This window comes from Triticum aestivum, chromosome 6A (genome assembly GCF_018294505.1).
Source record: "Triticum aestivum cultivar Chinese Spring chromosome 6A, IWGSC CS RefSeq v2.1, whole genome shotgun sequence".
NCBI classification, from domain to species: Eukaryota; Viridiplantae; Streptophyta; class Magnoliopsida; order Poales; family Poaceae; genus Triticum; species Triticum aestivum.
The window spans coordinates 497,399,942-497,418,709 of NC_057809.1; the positions used below are offsets into that span (position 1 = coordinate 497,399,942).

General features: G+C 45.9%; 2 non-coding genes across 2 annotated transcripts; both read right to left on the bottom strand.

The window, feature by feature from the left end:
- Positions 1–13,449: 13,449 nt before the first annotated feature.
- On the bottom strand, positions 13,450–13,611 carry LOC123132872 (U1 spliceosomal RNA). The gene has a single exon (XR_006465098.1). It is a non-coding gene; the product is annotated as a U1 spliceosomal RNA (small nuclear RNA).
- Positions 13,612–18,103: 4,492 nt separating this feature from the next.
- Positions 18,104–18,266, bottom strand: LOC123132896 (U1 spliceosomal RNA). The gene has a single exon (XR_006465118.1). It is a non-coding gene; the product is annotated as a U1 spliceosomal RNA (small nuclear RNA).
- Between the last annotated feature and the right edge of the window lie 502 nt (positions 18,267–18,768).

Below are 18,768 nucleotides of genomic sequence, written 5' to 3' on the forward strand. Positions count from 1 at the left end.
ATACAATACGTGCCTTACTACCCTTACTAGCACTGGGAAAGGACACCGCAAGATTGAACCCAAAGCTAAGCACTTCTCCCATTGCAAGAAAGGTCAATCTAGTAGGCCAAACTAAACTGATAATTCAAAGAGACTTGCAAAGATATTTAAATCATGCATAAAAGAATTCAGAGAAGAACCAAATATTGTTCATAGATAATCTTGATCATAAACCCACAATTCATCGGATCTCGACAAACACACCGCAAAAAGAATTACATCGAATAGATCTCCAAGAGAATCGAGGAGAACTTTGTGTTCAGATACAAAGAGAGAGAAGAATCCATCTAGCTAATAACTATGGACCCGAAGATCTGTGGTAAACTACTCACACATCATCGGAGAGGCTATGGTGTTGATGTAGAACCCCTCCGTAATCGATGCCCCCTCCGGCGGAGCGTCGGAAAAGGCCCCAAGATGGGATCTCACGGGTACGGAAGGTTGCGGCGGCGGAAATAGGGTTTCGTGGTGCTCTTGGATGTTTTCAAGATATATGAGTATATATAGGCGAAAGAAGTAGGTCCGTGGAGCTATGAGGGGCCCACGAGGGTGGGGGATGCGCCCACCCCCCTGGGGCACGCCCTCCTGCCTCGTGGCCGCCTCGCTGCTTCCTTGACGTCCACTTCAAGTCTCCTGGATCATGTTTGTTCCAAAAACAATGCTCGCGAAGATTTCATTCCGTTTGGATTCTGTTTGATATTCCTTTTCAGCGAAACACTGAAATAGACAAAAAACAACAATTTGCACTGGGCCTTTGGTTAATAGGTTAGTCCCAAAATAATATAAAACTGCATAGTAAAGCTCATTAAACATCTAAAACAGATAATATAATAGCATGGAACAATCAAAAATTATAAATACGTTGGAGACGTATCAGCATATCATGGCACCACTTTTCGTCTCATGTGCCCCTACACATCCCAGCAGAACGGCCGCGCCGAGCGGATTCTCCGCACTCTTAATGATTGCGTCCACACATTGTTGTTCTACTCCAAGGTGCCCCCTCGGTTTTGGCCCGACGCTCTCGCCACCGCCACTCTCCTAGTTAACATCAGGCCTTGTCGTCCCCACTGGAACTACACTCCGCACCAACTTCTCTTCGGTTCCCCTCCATCCTACAATGGTCTCCGTATCTTCAGTTGTCTGTGTTACCCTAGCACTGCCTCCACTACACCACACAAACTCACCCCTCGCTCCGTAGCGTGTATCTTCCAAGGCTATCCCCATAACATCAAAGGCTACCGGTGCTATGACCCCGTCTCCCACCGTGTGTACACCTCCCAACACGTGTACTTTGATAAGCTGGTATTTCCTTTTCACCAGGTACCGCCTTCTGTAGAGGATTCGACGCTCTTTGACGGTGTTTCAGACGTGGCCCTGGTGCAGCCCCGACACGGCCCCATGTGGCCCCGGCGCGGCTCCCTGTGCCCCCTCCCGGCGCGGCATCAGCACGCCCTTCCGCGGCAGCTCCCCAAGCTGCGAGCCCCTCTGCCTCGGCCCTCGCTGTGGGCCCCTCTGCTGTGGCCCCCGCTGCGGGCCCCTCGACCTCGGTCTCGGCGCGGCCCACCATGGCCTCGGGTGGCCCTTCGGCTCCCACCCCGATGGGTGCCGCGGCCGGTTCCACCGCACCTGCTAGCACCGCTGCTCCGGCCGGCACCCTCGTCTGTTGCTCCTGCTGCAGCCGACCCACCTCCCGCTGGCATGATGACGCGGTCTCGCGCCGGTATCCACCGACCCAGCATGTGCTATGCTGCTGATGAGTATGCGTGCGTGATGTCGACATCGTCCTCTCCACCGTCGCCCATCCCCTTGTCCGCATGCGCCGCCCTCCGTGATCCACACTGGCTTGCCGCGATGCGCGAGGAGTTTGATGCGTTGCAGCGCAACCGCACGTGGCATCTTGTTCCGCGGCCCCCTCATGCCAACGTCATCAGTGGAAAATGGGTGTTTCGTCACGAGACCAACCCTGACGGTTCTCTCGAGCGCTACAAGACTCGCTGGGTGGTGCACAGCTTTTGCCAGCACGCCGGCGTGGACTTCACCGACACCTTCGCCCCGGTCGTTAAACCGGGCACAATACGCACGGTGCTTCAGCTGGCGGTCTCCCATGCATGGCCCGTGCATCAGTTGGATGTCTCCAACGCATTTTTGCACGGCCACATGGAACGGGTCTTCTGTGAGCAGCCGACTAGCTTCGTCGACGCCGAGCATCCCGACCATGTCCGCTTGCTCTCTCGGTCTATTTATGGACTGAAGCAGGCCCCCCGGGCGTGGTACCAACGTATGGCTAGGTTCTTGCATCAGCTTGGGTTTCGCACAACCCGCTCCGACGCGTCTCTCTTCGTCTACCATTAGGGCACTGCTACTGCGTACCTGCTGCTCTATGTGGACGACATCATCCTGATGGCATCCTCGCCTGGGCTCCTTCAACAGCTCACGGCTCGTCTTCGTGATGAGTTTGCCCTCAAGGATCTGGGAGCGCTGCACTACTCCTTGGCATTGAGGTCATTTGCCATGCCTATGGGTTCTTTCTGCATCAGCAGAAGTACGCTCATGAGCTTCTCGAGCGCGCGGGTATGCTTAATTGCAAGACTGCCCCCACACACATGTTGACACCAAGGTGAAGATCTCTGCTTTGGAGGGTTCTCCTGCGTCGGATGTCGCGTTCTACCGCTCCATCGTCGGTGCCCTGCAGTATCTCACCCTCACTCGGCCTGACTTGCAGTATGCAGTCCAGCAGGTGTGCCTCCACATGCACTCCCCGCGTGATTCCCACTGGACTCTGTTGAAGCGTATTCTTCGGTACATACGCGGCACTATGAACCTAGGACTCACCCTGACGGCATCCTCCTCCATCGACATGGTCGCCTACTCCGATGCTGACTGGGCTGGCTACCCGGACACAGGTAGCTCTACATCAGTCGATTGTGTCTACCTCGTGTTGGGGAACGTAGCAATAATTCAAAATTTTCCTACGTGTCACCAAGATCAATCTATGGAGTCATCTAGCAACGAGGGAGGAGTGGATCTACATACCCTTGTAGATCGCGCGCGGAAGCGTTCAAGAGAACGGGGTTGATGGAGTCGTACTCGTCGTGATCCAAATCACCGATGATCCTAGCGCCGAACGGACGGCACCTCCGCGTTCAACACACGTACGGAGCAGCGACGTCTCCTCCTTCTTGATCCAGCAAGGGGGAAGGAGAGGTTGATGGAGATCCAACAGCACGACGGCGTGGTGGTAGAAGTAGCGGGATTCCAACAGGGCTTCGCCAAGCGCTGTGGGAGGAGGGAGATGTGTCATGGGAGGGAGAGGGAGGCGCCAGGGCTTAGGTATGGTTGCCCTCCCTTCCCCCACTATATATAGGGCCAAGGGAGAGGGGGAGGGCGCAACCTTGCCCCTTCCTCCAAGGAAGGGTGCGGCCAAGGGGGGAGGAGTCCATCCTCCCCAAGGCACCTCGGAGGTGCCTTCCCCCTTTAGGACTCTCCCCTCCTCTTGTCCCTTTGGCGCATGGGCCTCTAGGGGCTGGTGCCCTTGGCCCATGTAGGCCAAGGTGCACCCCCTACAGCCCATGTGGCCCCTCGGGGCAGGTGGCCCCACCCAGTGGACCCTCGGGACCCTTCCGGTGGTCCCGGTACAATACTGGTGACCCCGAAACTTGTCCCGATGGCCGAAATAGCACTTCCTATATATAATTCTTTACCTCCGGACCATTCCGGAACTCCTCGTGACGTCCGGGATATCATCCGGGACTCCGAACAACTTTTGGGTTACCGCATACTAATATCTCTATAACCCTAGCGTCACCGAACCTTAAGTGTGTAGACCCTACGGGTTCGGGAACCATGCAGACATGACCGTGACGTTCTCCGGTCAATAACCAACAGCGGGATCTGGATACCCATGTTGGCTCCCACATGTTCCACGATGATCTCATCGGATGAACCACGATGTCAAGGACTTAATCAATCCCGTATACAATTCCCTTTGTCTAGCGGTACGATACTTGCCCGAGATTCGATCGTCGGCATCCCGATACCTTGTTCAATCTCGTTACCGGCAAGTATCTTTACTCGTTCCGTAACACATCATCCCGTGATCAACTCCTTGATCACATTGTGCACATTATGATTATGTCCTACTGAGTGGGCCTAGAGATACCTCTCCGTTTACACGGAGTGACAAATCCCAGTCTCGATTCGTGCCAACCCAACAGACACTTTCGGGGATACCTGTAGTGTACCTTTATAGCCACCCAGTTACGTTGTGACGTTTGGCACACCCAAAGCATTCCTACGGTATCCGGGAGTTGCACAATCTCATGGTCTAAGGAAATGATACTTTACATTAGAAAAGCTTTAGCATACGAACTACACGATCTTGTGCTATGCTTAGGATTGGGTCTTGTCCATCACATCATTCTCCTAATGATGTAATCCCGTTATCAACGACATCCAATGTCCATGGTCAGGAAACCGTAACCATCTATTGATCAACGAGCTAGTCAACTAGAGGCTTACTAGGGACATGGTGTTGTCTATGTATCCACACATGTATCTGAGTTTCCTATCAATACAATTCTAGCATGGATAATAAATGATTATCATGAACAAGGAAATATAATAATAACCAATTTATTATTGCCTCTAGGGCATATTTCCAACAGTCTCCCACTTGCACTAGAGTCAATAATCTAGTTCACATCGCCATGTGATCAACACTCACAGGTCACATGGCCATGTGACCAACATCCAAAGAGTTTACTAGTGTCACTAAACTAGTTCACATCATCATGTGATTAAGACTCAATGAGTTCTGGGTTTGATCATGTTTTGCTTGTGAGAGAGGTTTTAGTCAACGGGTCTGCAACATTTAGATCCGTATGTACTTCGCAAATTTCTATGTCATCTTGTAGATGCAACTACTACGCTACATTTGGAGCTATTCCAAACAACTGTTCTACTATACGAATCCAGTTTACTATTCAGAATAATCTGGATTAGTGTCAAAGTTTGCATCGGCATAACCCTTTACGACGAACTCTTTTACCACCTCCATAATCGAGAAAATTCCTTAGTCCACTAGTTACTAAGGATAACTTTGACCACTGTCTTGTGATCCATTCTTGGATCACTCTTGTACCCCTTGACTGACTCATGGCAAGGCACACTTCAGGTGCGGTACACAGCATAGCATACTGTAGAGAGCCTATGACAAAAGCATAGGGGACGACCTTCGTCCTTCCTCTTTCTTCTGCCGTGCTCGAGCTTTAAGTCTTAACTTCATACCTTACAACTCAAGCAAGAACTCCTTCTTTGACTGATCCATCTTGAACACCTTCAAGATCATGTCAAGGAATGTGCTCATTTGAAAGTACCATTTAAGCGTTTTGATCTATCCTTATAGATCTTGATGCTCAATGCTCAAGTAGCTTAATCCAGGTTTTCCATTGAAAAACACTTTCCAAATAACCCTATATGCTTTCCAGAAATTCTACGTCATTTCTGATCAACAATATGTCAACAACATATACTCATCAGAAATTCTATAGTGCTCCCACTCACTTCTTTGGAAATACAAGTTTCTCATAAACTTTGTATACACCCAAAATCTTTGATCATCTCATCAAAGCATACATTCCAACTCCGAGATGCTTACTCCAGTCCTCAGAAGGATTGCTGGAGCTTTGCATACTTATTAGCATCTTTCAGGATTGACAAAACCTTCCGGTTGTATCACATGCAACCTTTCCTCAAAAAAATCGTCGAGGAAACAATGTTTTGACATCCTATCTGCAAGATTTCACAAATAATGCAGTAATTGCTAATATAATTCCAACAGACTCTTAGCATCGCTACGAGTGAGAAAGTCTCACCGCAGTCAACTCCTTGAACTTGTCGGGAAACTTTTTAATGACAAGTCGAGCTTTCTTAATGGTGACATTTACCACAATTGTTCGTCTTCCTTTTAAAATCCATCTGCACTCAACAGCCTTACGACCATCGAGCTGTTCTGCCAAAGTCTACACTTTGTTTTCATACATGGATCCTCTCTCGGATTTTATGGCCTCGAGCCATTTATCGGAATCCAGTCCCACCATCGCTTCTCCATAGCTCGTAGGTTCATTGTTGTCTAGCAACATGACTTCCAAGACAGGATTACGTACCACTCTGAAGTAGTACGCATCCTTGTCATCCCACGAGGTTTGGTAGTGACTTGATCTGAAGTTTCATGATCACTATCATAAGCTTCCACTTCAATTGGTGTAGGTGCCACAGGAACAACTCCCTGTGCCATGTCACACACTAGTTGAAGAGACGGTTCAATAACCTCATCAAGTCTCCACCATCCTCCCACTCAATTCTTTCGAGAGAAACTTTTCCTTGAGAAAGGACCTGATTCAAGAAACAATCCCTTATTGCTTTCGGATCTGAGACAGGAGGTATACCCAACTGTTTTGGGTGTCGTATGAAGATGCATTTATCCGCTTTGGGTTCAAGCTTATCAGCCTGAAACTTTTTTCACATAAGCGTCGCAGCCCCAAACTTTTAAGAAATGACAGCTTAGGTTTCTCTAAACCATAGTTCATACGGTGTCATCTTATCGGAATTACGTGGTGCCCTATTTAAAGTGAATGTGGTTGTCTTTAATGCCTAACCCATAAACTATCGTGGTAATTCGATAAGAGACATCATGGTATGCATCATATCCAATAGGGTGCAGTTATGATGTTTGGACACACCATCACACCACGGTGTTCCAGGCTGTATTAGTTGTGAAACAATTTCCACAATGTCTTAATTCTGTGCCAAACTTGTAATTCAGATATTCATCTCTATGATCACATCATAGATATTTTATCCTCTTGTCACGATGATCTTTCAACTTCACCCTGAAATTACTTGAACCTTTCAATAATTCAGACTCATGATTCATCAAGTAAATATACTCAACATCTACTCAAATCATCTGTGAAGTAAGAACATAACGATATCCACTACATGCCTCAGCACTCATTGGACTGCACACATCAAAATGTATTACTTCCAACAAGTTGCTTTCTAGTTCCATTTTACTGAAAACGAGGCTTTCAGTCATCTTGCCCATGTGGTATGATTTGCAAGTCTCAAGTGATTCAAAATCAAGTGAGTCCAAACAGTCCATTTGCATGGAGTTTCTTCATGCATATACACCAACAGACATGGTTCGCATGTCTCAAACTTTTCAAAAAACGAGTGAGTCCAAAAATCCATCAACATGGAGCCTCTTCATGCGTTTTATACCGATATGACTTAAGTTGCAGTGCCACATTTGTGTGGTACTATCATTACTATCTTTTGGCATGAACATGTGTATCACTACGATCGAGATTCAATGAACCATTCATTTTAGGTGTAAGACCATTTGAAGGTATTATTCAAATAAACAGAGTAACCATTATTCTCTTTAAATGAATAACCGTATTGCGATAGACATAATCCAATCATGTCTATGCTCAACGCAAACACCAAATAACAATTATTTAGGTTTTAATACCAATCTCGATGGTAGAGGGAGCGTGCGATGCTTGATCATATCAACCCTGGAAACACTTCCAACACATATCGTCAGCTCACCTTTAGCTAGTCTCCGTTTATTCCGTAGCCTTTTATTTCGAGTTACTAACACTTAGCAACCGAACCGGTATCTAATACCCTGGTGCTACTAGGAGTACTAGTAAAGTTCACATTAACACAATGTATATCCAATATACTTCTATCGACTTTGCCAGCCTTCTCATCTACCAAGTATCTAGGGTAATTCTGCTCCAGTGGCTGTTCCCTTTATTACAGAAGCACTCAGTCTCGGGTTTGGGTTCAACCTTGGGTTTCTTCACTAGAGCAGCAGCTGATTTGCCATTTCATGAAGTCTCCCTTCTTGCCCTTGCCCTTCTTGAAACTAGTGGTTTTCACCAACCATCAACAATTGATGCTCCTTCTTGATCTCTACTTTTGTGGTGTCAAACATCGCGAATATCTCAAGGATCATCATATATGTCCCTGATATATTATAGTTCATCACGAAGCTCTAGCAGCTTGGTGGTAATGACTTCGGAGAAACATCACTATCTCATCTGGAAGATCAACTCCCACTCGATTCAAGTGATTGTTGTACTCAGACAATCTGAGCACAAGCTCAACAATTGAGCTTTTCTCCCTTAGTTTGCAGGCTAAGAAAATCGTCAGAGGTCTTATACCTCTTGACGTGGGCACGAGCCTGAAATCCCAATTTCAGCCCTCAAAACATCTCATATGTTTCGCGACATTTTAAAACGTCTTCGGTGCCTCAACTCTAAACCATTTAACTGAACTATCACGTAGTTATCAAAATGTGTATGTCAGATGTTCGCAACATCCACAAACGACGTTCGAGGTTCAGCACACTGAGCGGTGCATTAAGGACATAAGCCTTTTACTGTCTGCATAATTGCTACTATCAACTTTCAACTAATTTTTCTCTAGGAACATATCTAAACAGTAGAACTAAAGCGCGAGCTACGACATAATTTGTGAAGACCTTTTGACTATGTTCAGGATAATTAAGTTCATCTTATGAACTCCCACTTAGATAGACATCCCTCTAGTCATCTAAGTGATTACATGATCCGAGTCAACTAGGCCGTGTCCGATCATCACGTGAGACGGACTAGTCATCATCGGTGAACATCTTCATGTTGATCGTATCTACCATACGACTCATGCTCGACCTTTCGGTCTCTTGTGTTCCGAGGCCATGTCTGTACATGCTAGGCTCGTCAAGTTAACCCTAAGTGTTTTGCATGTGTAAAATTGTCTTACACCCGTTGTATGTGAACGTAAGGATCTATCACACCCGATCATCACGTGGTGCTTCGAAACGACGAACTTTAGCAACGGTGCACAGTTAGGGGAGAACACATTCTTGAAATTGTAATGAGGGATCATCTTATTTACTACCGTCGTTCTAAGCAAATAAGATGTATAAACATGATAAACATCACATGCAATCAAATAATAGTGACATGATATGGCCAATATCATATAGCTCCTTTGATCTCCATCTTGGGGCTCCATGATCATCTTGTCACCGGCATGACACCATGATCTCCATCATCGTGTCTTCTTGAAGTTGTCTCGTCATCTATTACTTCTACTACTATGGCTAACGCTTTAGCAATAAAGCAAAGTAATTACATGACGTTTAAGTTGACACGCAGGTCATAAATAAATAAAGACAACTCCTATGGCTCCTGCCGGTTGTCATACTCATCGACATGCAAGTCGTGATACCTATTACAAGAACATGATCAATCTCATACATCACATATATCATTCATCACATCCTTTTGGCCATATCACATCACATAGCATACCCTGCAAAAACAAGTTAGACGTCCTCTAATTGTTGTTTGCATGTTTTACGTGGCTGCTATGGGTTTCTAGCAAGAACGTTTCTTATCTATGCAAAACCACAACGTGATATGCCAATTGCTATTTACCCTTCATAAGGACCCTTTTCATCGAATCCGACCCGACTAAAGCGGGGGAGACAGACACCCGCCAGCCACCTTATGCAACTAGTTCATGTTTGTCGGTGGAACCGGTCTCACGTAAGCATACGTGTAAGGTTGGTCCGGGCCGCTTCATCCCACAATGCCGCCGAATCAAGATAAGACTAGTAACGGCAAGCATATTGAACAAAATCAACGCTCACAACTACTTTGTGTTCTACTCGTGCATAGAATCTACGCATAGACCTAGCTCATGATGCCACTATTGGGTGGCGTAGCAATAATTCAAAATTTTCCTGCGTGTCACCAAGATCAATCTATGGAGTCATCTAGCAACGAGGGAGGAGTGGATCTACATACCCTTGTAGATCGCGCGCGGAAGCGTTCAAGAGAACGGGGTTGATGGAGTCGTACTCGTCGTGATCCAAATCACCGATGATCCTAGCGCCGAACGGACGGCACCTCCGTGTTCAACACACGTACGGAGCAGCGACGTCTCCTCCTTCTTGATCCAGCAAGGGGGAAGGAGAGGTTGATGGAGATCCAACAGCACGACGGCGTGGTGGTGGAAGTAGCGGGATTCCAACAGGGCTTCGCCAAGCGCTGTGGGAGGAGGGAGATGTGTCATGGGAGGGAGAGGGAGGCGCCAGGGCTTAGGTATGGTTGCCCTCCCTTCCCCCCACTATATATAGGGCCAAGGGAGAGGGGGAGGGCGCAGCCTTGCCCCTTCCTCCAAGGAAGGGTGCGGCCAAGGGGGGAGGAGTCCATCCTCCCCAAGGCACCTCGGAGGTGCCTTCCCCCTTTAGGACTCTCCCCTCCTCTTGTCCCTTTGGCGCATGGGCCTCTAGGGGCTGGTGCCCTTGGCCCATGTAGGCCAAGGTGCACCCCCTACAGCCCATGTGGCCCCCCGGGGCAGGTGGCCCCACCCGGTGGACCCCCGGGACCCTTCCGGTGGTCCCGGTACAATACCGGTGACCCCGGAACTTGTCCCGATGGCCGAAATAGCACTTCCTATATATAATTCTTTACCTCTGGACCATTCCGGAACTCCTCGTGACGTTCGGGATCTCATCCGGGACTCCGAACAACTTTCGTATTACCGCATACTAATATCTCTATAACCCTAGCGTCACCGAACCTTAAGTGTGTAGACCCTACGGGTTCGGGAACCATGCAGACATGACCGTGACGTTCTTCGGTCAATAACCAACAGCGGGATCTGGATACCCATGTTGGCTCCCACATGTTCCACAATGATCTCATCGGATGAACCACGATGTCAAGGACTTAATCAATCCCGTATACAATTCCCTTTGTCTAGCGGTACGATACTTGCCCGAGATTCGATCGTCGGTATCCCGATACCTTGTTCAATCTTGTTACCGGCAAGTCTCTTTACTCGTTCCGTAACACATCATCCCGTGATCAACTCCTTGATCACATTGTGCACATTATGATGATGTCCTACCGAGTGGGCCCAGAGATACCTCTCCGTTTATACGGAGTGACAAATCCCAGTCTCGATTCGTGCCAACCCAACAGACACTTTCGGAGATACCTGTAGTGTACCTTTATAGCCACCCAGTTACGTTGTGACGTTTGGCACACCCAAAGCATTCCTACGGTATCCGGGAGTTGCACAATCTCATGGTGTAAGGAAATGATACTTGACATTAGAAAAGCTTTAGCATACGAACTACACGATCTTGTGCTATGCTTAGGATTGGGTCTTGTCCATCACATTATTCTCCTAATGATGTGATCCCGTTATCAACGACATCCAATGTCCATGGTCAGGAAACCGTAACCATCTATTGATCAACGAGCTAGTCAACTAGAGGCTTACTAGGGACATGGTGTTGTCTATGTATCCACATATGTATCTGAGTTTCCTATCAATACAATTCTAGCATGGATAATAAACGATTATCATGAACAAGGAAATATAATAATAACCAATTTATTATTGCCTCTAGGGCATATTTCCAACACCTCGGGCCCTCGCTGATTTCGTGGTCGTCCAAGCGGTAGCCCACGGTCTCTCGCTCGAGTGCTGAGGCGGAGTATCGGGCAGTGGCTAACGCCGTTGCTGAGTGCTCTTGGCTCCGTCAGCTTCTCCAGGAGTTGCTTTGTGTGGTCCCCAAGGCCACGATCGTCTACTGCAACAACGTCTCCGCCGTCTATCTCTCCGCCAACCCCGTCCACCATCGCCGTACGAAGCATATTGAGCTCGACATTCACTTCGTTTGCGAGCAGGTGGCTCTCGGGAAGGTTCGTGTTTTGCATGTTCCTACCACTTAGCAGTTTGCCGATGTCATGACTAAGGGACTACCGACCCCAGTCTTTGAGGAGTTTCGGTCCAGTCTTTGTGTCTCCGGCGACGCTTCGACTGTGGGAGGTGTTAAGCGTACATTGTCCACTGCATATGTATAGGACTTGGGTCTGTATTTATACCGATGTATCTCTCTCTCCCCCTCGTATATTTGTACATCTTGGGAGACAAGTAGAGGCAGGTCCACCCTGTACCTATATATGTGCACCATGCACACGATCAATGATTTTCGATTCGTGCAATCTCATTCTTCCTAACTAACAGAGAGATCCCAAAGCTCGGCTACGTTAAATTTCTAAGAGGAATAGAGCGACCCAATCAGATGTGAACTTAAAAACCAGGTTTGTTGACTGTTTCTTGTCCCTCCCTTCCCTCACAATTCAGCTTCTGTTCTGCGCAGTCATTAGTAACATCTTAGTTGTAAGTAAATTTTCTTTTGAGTTTGTAGACTTCTTGAAGCAATCAGAGCCAATCATAAAATCAATTTGCAGACAAATGTGAATTTTACCTAGTCCTATTTGGTATACTGGTCGTGTTTCCGCGAGCGGGTTGGTACAACTAATTCCTGTACGTTTATCTTACCAAAATCCAACCACACCCATATTATCTGACCTGTGATTGATTTTGACCCAAGATTTGGAAAATTTGGTGGACAGGTTGGTGAACAGGAGTGCTAGCCATAAATATGCATGGAAGAATATCAGGGACCATAAAAAAAATGGGTGCATCTCATATCATTGTCGATTTATTTTGGATAAATTGACCTTGTCCTAGTATGTAGATTCAAAGCAGGATAAATTAACCTTATCTTGGTATCCATTAGTATGACATAGTGTTCATCAATAACTTGAGCCGACAGAAACCATGGACGACATGCGTTCAATCAGTCACCTACTTATGCTTGAATTTCTTTCCCTGGAGTACTGCACATGCATATTTGTCAATTGAGTGTTGAAGGAAGAGATGGAACATGACACCTGGATATATGAAATCCTTAATATTCAGTTCTTGGAGCTTGCACAGCATAATCTTCTTCAGATAAGAAATCAGGAAAAGAGCACAAAGCACATTTGCAGTCAAAGCTTGTTCTAAATTTCTCCGCATTGTTTGACGAATCGTCTCAATCTAAACCTGTCTCTTTCAAAAAGGGCAAAAAAAGTGCATTCTGCGTGAAAATGAACACGTGCTACTAAAAGAAGCAGTATGTTGAACAGAATAAATCTTTGTTGTCAACATACGTTGCCTTGTTTTTCTTTCTAGTAAGCGATGTGTTGTGAACTGCAGTTGCTTTCACTCTTTTAGACTCCAGATATTGACGCCGTGAAGTCAAATTTGCTCTTAGTGCAGTTTAGCAAGTTCAGACTTGGGTGAGTGCTTGAAATACAGAACAACTAAGGATCAAACTAGCTACAAAATTCGAACTGAAACTGAAAACACAGACATCAGAGTTTAGAATAATAATAATAATAATAATAATAATAATAATAATAATAATAATAAAGAACAAATTGCAAATGAAAAAGATTAAAAACTTAAAATTGATATTTGGCAGGGGCCGCGCGAACGCGTACCCCCTCTATCACAAATTATGACGTCCACTCTCCCTCAAAAGGGAGATGGTAGGCCAGCACACCCACAAAGTGCAATGTAGGCCACTAGCCTAGGCCATGGTTCTTCTTGATCAGCCATAGACCCCGTCCAGGTAAGTAAGTTTCAAGGTTGCCCAATGCCCTGCTAATATAGGATGCGCTGCCTCTGCTACCTCCTTCGACGGGCGATGTGGTACTAAACGAAACGAAAGTATGCCTCGCCTGGTGCTCGCTGCGGCTTTCCAGGACGAGGAGTTCGAACGGGCCACTGTGTATGGGCCTATTGGCACCAAGTACCAATCGGGCCAAACTGGCATCGGAAAAAGAAAAGAGTTAACCGGGTCGATGTCATCATCCATCCCTGTGGCACGGTAGGTGCCAAGTCCTAAGAGGAGCAGAGGCTGGGAACTGAGATCGGACAAGAGATGTGTGGATTCTGTCAAAGTGTCAAATGGAGAATGATGAAAGGTCAAACTTGTCTCCGAATACCGCCACGGCTGCGTGATCCTCTATAGTTTATTCCCCCTTTTCATTCATTCAGTTTCCAGGTGAGCTTCAGAACTTTTCCTTCCTTGATTAGTATTAGTAGGAGGATGCAAATCGATAGGTTTTTCTGTGCTAACGACCAAATGTCAGTCAATCGATGTGTGCTGAAGACTGCGCCAGTGTATTTGAACGGGTTGTCTGTGCACAGTCCTCTGCTCTGAAGTCGAAGTCATACGCACTTGCCGGCAGGCTCAACACCTGCAGCAGCTCAATGAAGTGTGCAATTTGTAGGCAGGGAAGTTTCAAAAAAAAAGTGTGCAATTTACAGGCAGGGAGACGGAAGAAGTTGGCTCTTCTTCCTCCATCCAGACGCTCTCATTTTGCCCTTTTGCTTCCACTTTACTGATAAGACTCTCCACCGCATTCAAATCGACTACGACTTCCAGGCTGCAAAAACCTCAACTCTGAACTCTGAAGAACCTCAGTCTAGCGTCAGGACTCTGTGCCGCCACGCACTGAAGTCCTTATCCTCCTCTTTATTCGCCTCTTGCCAAGGGCAGTGCCTTTTCTCCAATGCAAAGAATGTACAGTACGTGGTAGAAATATGTTCATTCTAAATATACTGAATCTGATGGTGTCCCTGCTCGTCGGAGTTGGAGACACGTGGTAATCTGCTTGCACTTTCACTGCACCGTACGGTTCTACAACACTGAAACTGTCTGTTCTTCTCACCTCTTCTTTGTGATACTGACCCCCTTATATCTCCCATTCTTTTATCTATATCTATACTATATAGTGTACCAGTTTTGAAAGTTTGATTTCTTGCATCAAAATGCATTTCTGGCCGTTCATTGGGCTCCATCCGACGGCTTATAATGCAGGGATTCGCCGCTACAGTAGCATCAGTGTTGTCTGCGTCACTCTAGAAGCATCTAGGAGTATGTGTTAGCACGGAGTAGCGACCCCACTGCATGTCAGTTCTTTGGAGCCAACAAAGTCACACCATGCCATAGTCGAATCGCCTGGAGCAGTGCAAATTGTTTTACTACAGATGCCCGCAGAGCTACGTGGCACGTGTGGTTGCAGACACAAGTGAGATCTGTACCACTAAGTCTGACAGGAGGTAACTTAAAAAAAAGTCTGACAGGAGGTGAAGAATAAGAATAAAAAATTAAAAGGTAAACAAAAAAACCAGTGCATAGCGCACATATGAACCTGTCTCACGTGCAATTCTGGGTGGAAAGTTACAGTAAAACATAGCCATAGGTAGAGGAGGCACTACCTGAACCTAGGTACGTACATACATATGAACCTGTTTTTAAAAAAGGGATTTTGAACGTGCGTTAAAATGTGAAAAAATACCAAATAAAATTTCACGCATACATCTTCGCAATATATATGCGCGATACAAAGTTTTACGAAAAAATGTCTTTTTATTTTGCCTCCGCATAAAAGACAAATTTCAGTGCTTCTAAGTAACATTTTACGACACGTTGTTTTGTCTTTTTTGCATATGCAAAAAAAATGTTTTTCCGTGAAAGTTTCTGTGCAGAGATAGAACATGGAGATGTGCGCGTGCAGCTTTTTTAATTTTTTTTTGAGGATTTAGAAATGTGTTTCCAAGGCGAGTTCATATATACCCTGGTTCATTTATATATTTTCCGCAATTGGTACCCTAATTTTTTTGCAAATTACATATTCATGTGATAGTTACTGTCGTAAGAACGTGACAAGCTTTCTTATGCTAATTCCTATTATTTTCTTTATGCTTCCATAGATGCACAATGGTCATTTGTCTTGAATCATTTCTCCAGGCATTTTCATGACTTATTTTCACCGAAATCACTTTGCAACGTAAAGACGCGCATTGCGCGTGCACGCATACTAGTAAACTAAAGAAGCACTGTCATTTCTTGTTGGCATGCGTGGCTAGGATTACGTACTAAACGTAGCCCGTTATTTCTGAAGATGTCCACGGAATATGTAATGCATCAAGTTAATAGTGAGGTCAGGACGATCACAAAAGTAGGTAAGAACAAGAAAGTCAATAGTTCATGTACCTACGTATGCTCTACTGGTTTCCTACAGCAATGGACCGCTCGACAAACTCGGACGTGAGATGGACACCTCATGTTTACCACTACAGCTCTTGTGTCCATACTTCATAATCCTCTGTATGAAAACAAAGAACCCATGCCACGAGAGACATGTAATGAATGAATGTGTTGAATGGTGAAAATTGCTGCCTGTCAACGCATGATTAATTCCTGGTCTCCTCTTCTAAATCTAATGAGTAGACTGAACGCTTGCATGTTTACGAGGAACTTGGAAATCTGATCACTGGATCGTTCCCGTTTTGTGGTTGTTGAGATCCCAAAACTGAGATATATCAAATCTACATTACGAATACAGCTACGCAATTCTGATGTGAACTATTGACAGTTTCTTGTCTCTCCTTTCCCTCACAATTCTGCTTTTGTTCTGCCCAGTCATCAGCATCTCAGTTGTAAGCAAATTTTCTTTTGAGTTTGTAACTTGCTTGACGCAATCGGAGCCAATCATACAATCAATTTGCAGACAGATATGCATTATACCGAGTCTTTTTTGGTATACTTTATGCAACTACTAAGTCTTGTTTCCGTGAACGGGTAGGTACAACTAATTCCTGTATGTTTATTTTACTAAAACCCAACCACACCCATATTATCTGACCTGGGTTGATTTTGACCCAAGATACCATCATTGGAAAAGTTGGTGTAAGGGAGTACTAGCCATAAACATGCATAGAAGAATATCAGGACAATAAAAAAGAATGCATCTCAGATTTGTTGTCTGATTATTATTTTTGGATAAATTGACCTTATCCTGGTATTCTAGATTCAAAGGAGGATGAATTGACATTATCCTGGTATCCAGAAGTATGACACAGTGTTCACAAATAACTTTAACTGACAGAAATCATGCACCACAAAAGTTCAATCAGTCACCTACTTATGCTTGAATATATTTCTGTGGAGTGTTGCACATACATATATATAATCTGAGCTTTGAAGGAATATGACACCCGGATATCCTCATATCCATACTTGCATCGGACCATCGTACAACGCCTAAAAAGTTCAGTAGATAAACAATTTGCACATGGCTAATGCTACGGTTAAGTACTGGAAGAAGCTCCCTCTTTATGCTATCACCTTCCCAGATCGGAGGTGATTGCCTCGGTGTGGACGAGGACGACGCCCGGCTAAGAGGTGCCGTTGCCGCCTCGCTCATTGCTACTGCGCCGCACTGGCGGATTTTGGTCTCGTCTATTTTACAGAACTTTGTGAAATGCATGCTGTCGTTATTATTCAGATTTTGCAGCTTGCACGGGATAATCATAATCTTTTTCAGATAAGAAATCAGGGAAAGTACAGAAAGCACATTTACAGTCAAACTAGTTCAATTTTTTCTCCTCGTAGTTTGACGAATCGTCTCGATCTAAACCTGTCTCATTCACAAAGAAAAAACCGAATTCTGTATGAAAGGGAACACGCGCTACTAAAAGAAGCAATATGTTGAACAGAAGAAATCTTTGGTGTCAACTTTCGGTGCCAGGTTTTTCTTCCTAGTAAGCCAGGTTTATTTTTCTAGTATAAGCAATCTGAAGTGAACTGTATTTGTTCTTCAGACTTCAGAGATTGACGCCGTGCAGTCAAATTTTGGATAGTTGGACTGGCTATTTCAAGAAAAGAAAAAGGTTGAGCTATCAGCAATTTCACCTCTCCCTCTCATTACCAGTATGATCTTCACCTCTACCATATCATTACCAGCATGCTCGCTCTTAGTGCAGTTCAGCAAGTTCAGACTTCAGTGCTTACTGGTAATACATAACAGACAATAGAAACAAACCCAAGGTCACTGAAAACCTTTTTTAGAGGAAAAGATCACTCTCGCACAGACCAAGGATCAAACTCCCAGACAGAATGTGCGAACCTTAAACACACTGGGCCCCAGTACAACACTGTAAATAGAAACAAGCCCAAGGTCACTCACGGTTTCAGAGAAAGAATCATTCTGCAAATCAGCCAATGTCGCTAACATATAAAAAAATTAGAGATGGGACTAAGGACCTATTCACAAAGACCAAAACTTAAAATTGATATTTTGCATCCCTCTATCACAAATTATGACATCCACTCTCCCTCAAAGGGGAGATGGTAAGCCAGCGCACCCACAAAGTGCAATGTGGGCCACTAGCCTAGGCCATGGCTCTTCTTGGTCAGCCATTGACCCCGTCCAGGTAAGTATGTTTGAAGGTTGCCCTATGCCCTGCTTATATTGCGGACATGGGGCTTCACGAGCTCGATCGTGTCGGGGCCAGGTTCACTTGGACAAACCGACAAGTTGAGCCGACTCGCTCCGTTCTCGACAGGGTCTTCGCTTCCCCTGAGTGGGACATTCATTGCCCCCTAGCATCGCTCCGGGCGATTACGCGGATTGGCTCAGATCACGTCCCCCTTCTCCTCTCTTCGGAGAATGAGCGTCCTCCCCTTCCGCCCCGATTTTGTTTCGAGACCTTCTGGTGCGCCAGCCTGGGTTTTCTGCCGCGGTGGGCGCGCGGTGGCGCGAGGCGCGTGAGGCCCCCCATCGATCCCTTTAGGCCGTCGACAACTGGCACTTCTGCGCCAAGCGGTCATGGCAATTCATGAAGGGCTGGGGCGCAAACGTTGGCCGCGACATCCGGGAGCGTAAAAAAGCTCTCCTTCATGACATCCAAGCGCTCGACCTGCGGGCTGACGCCGCTGGCCTC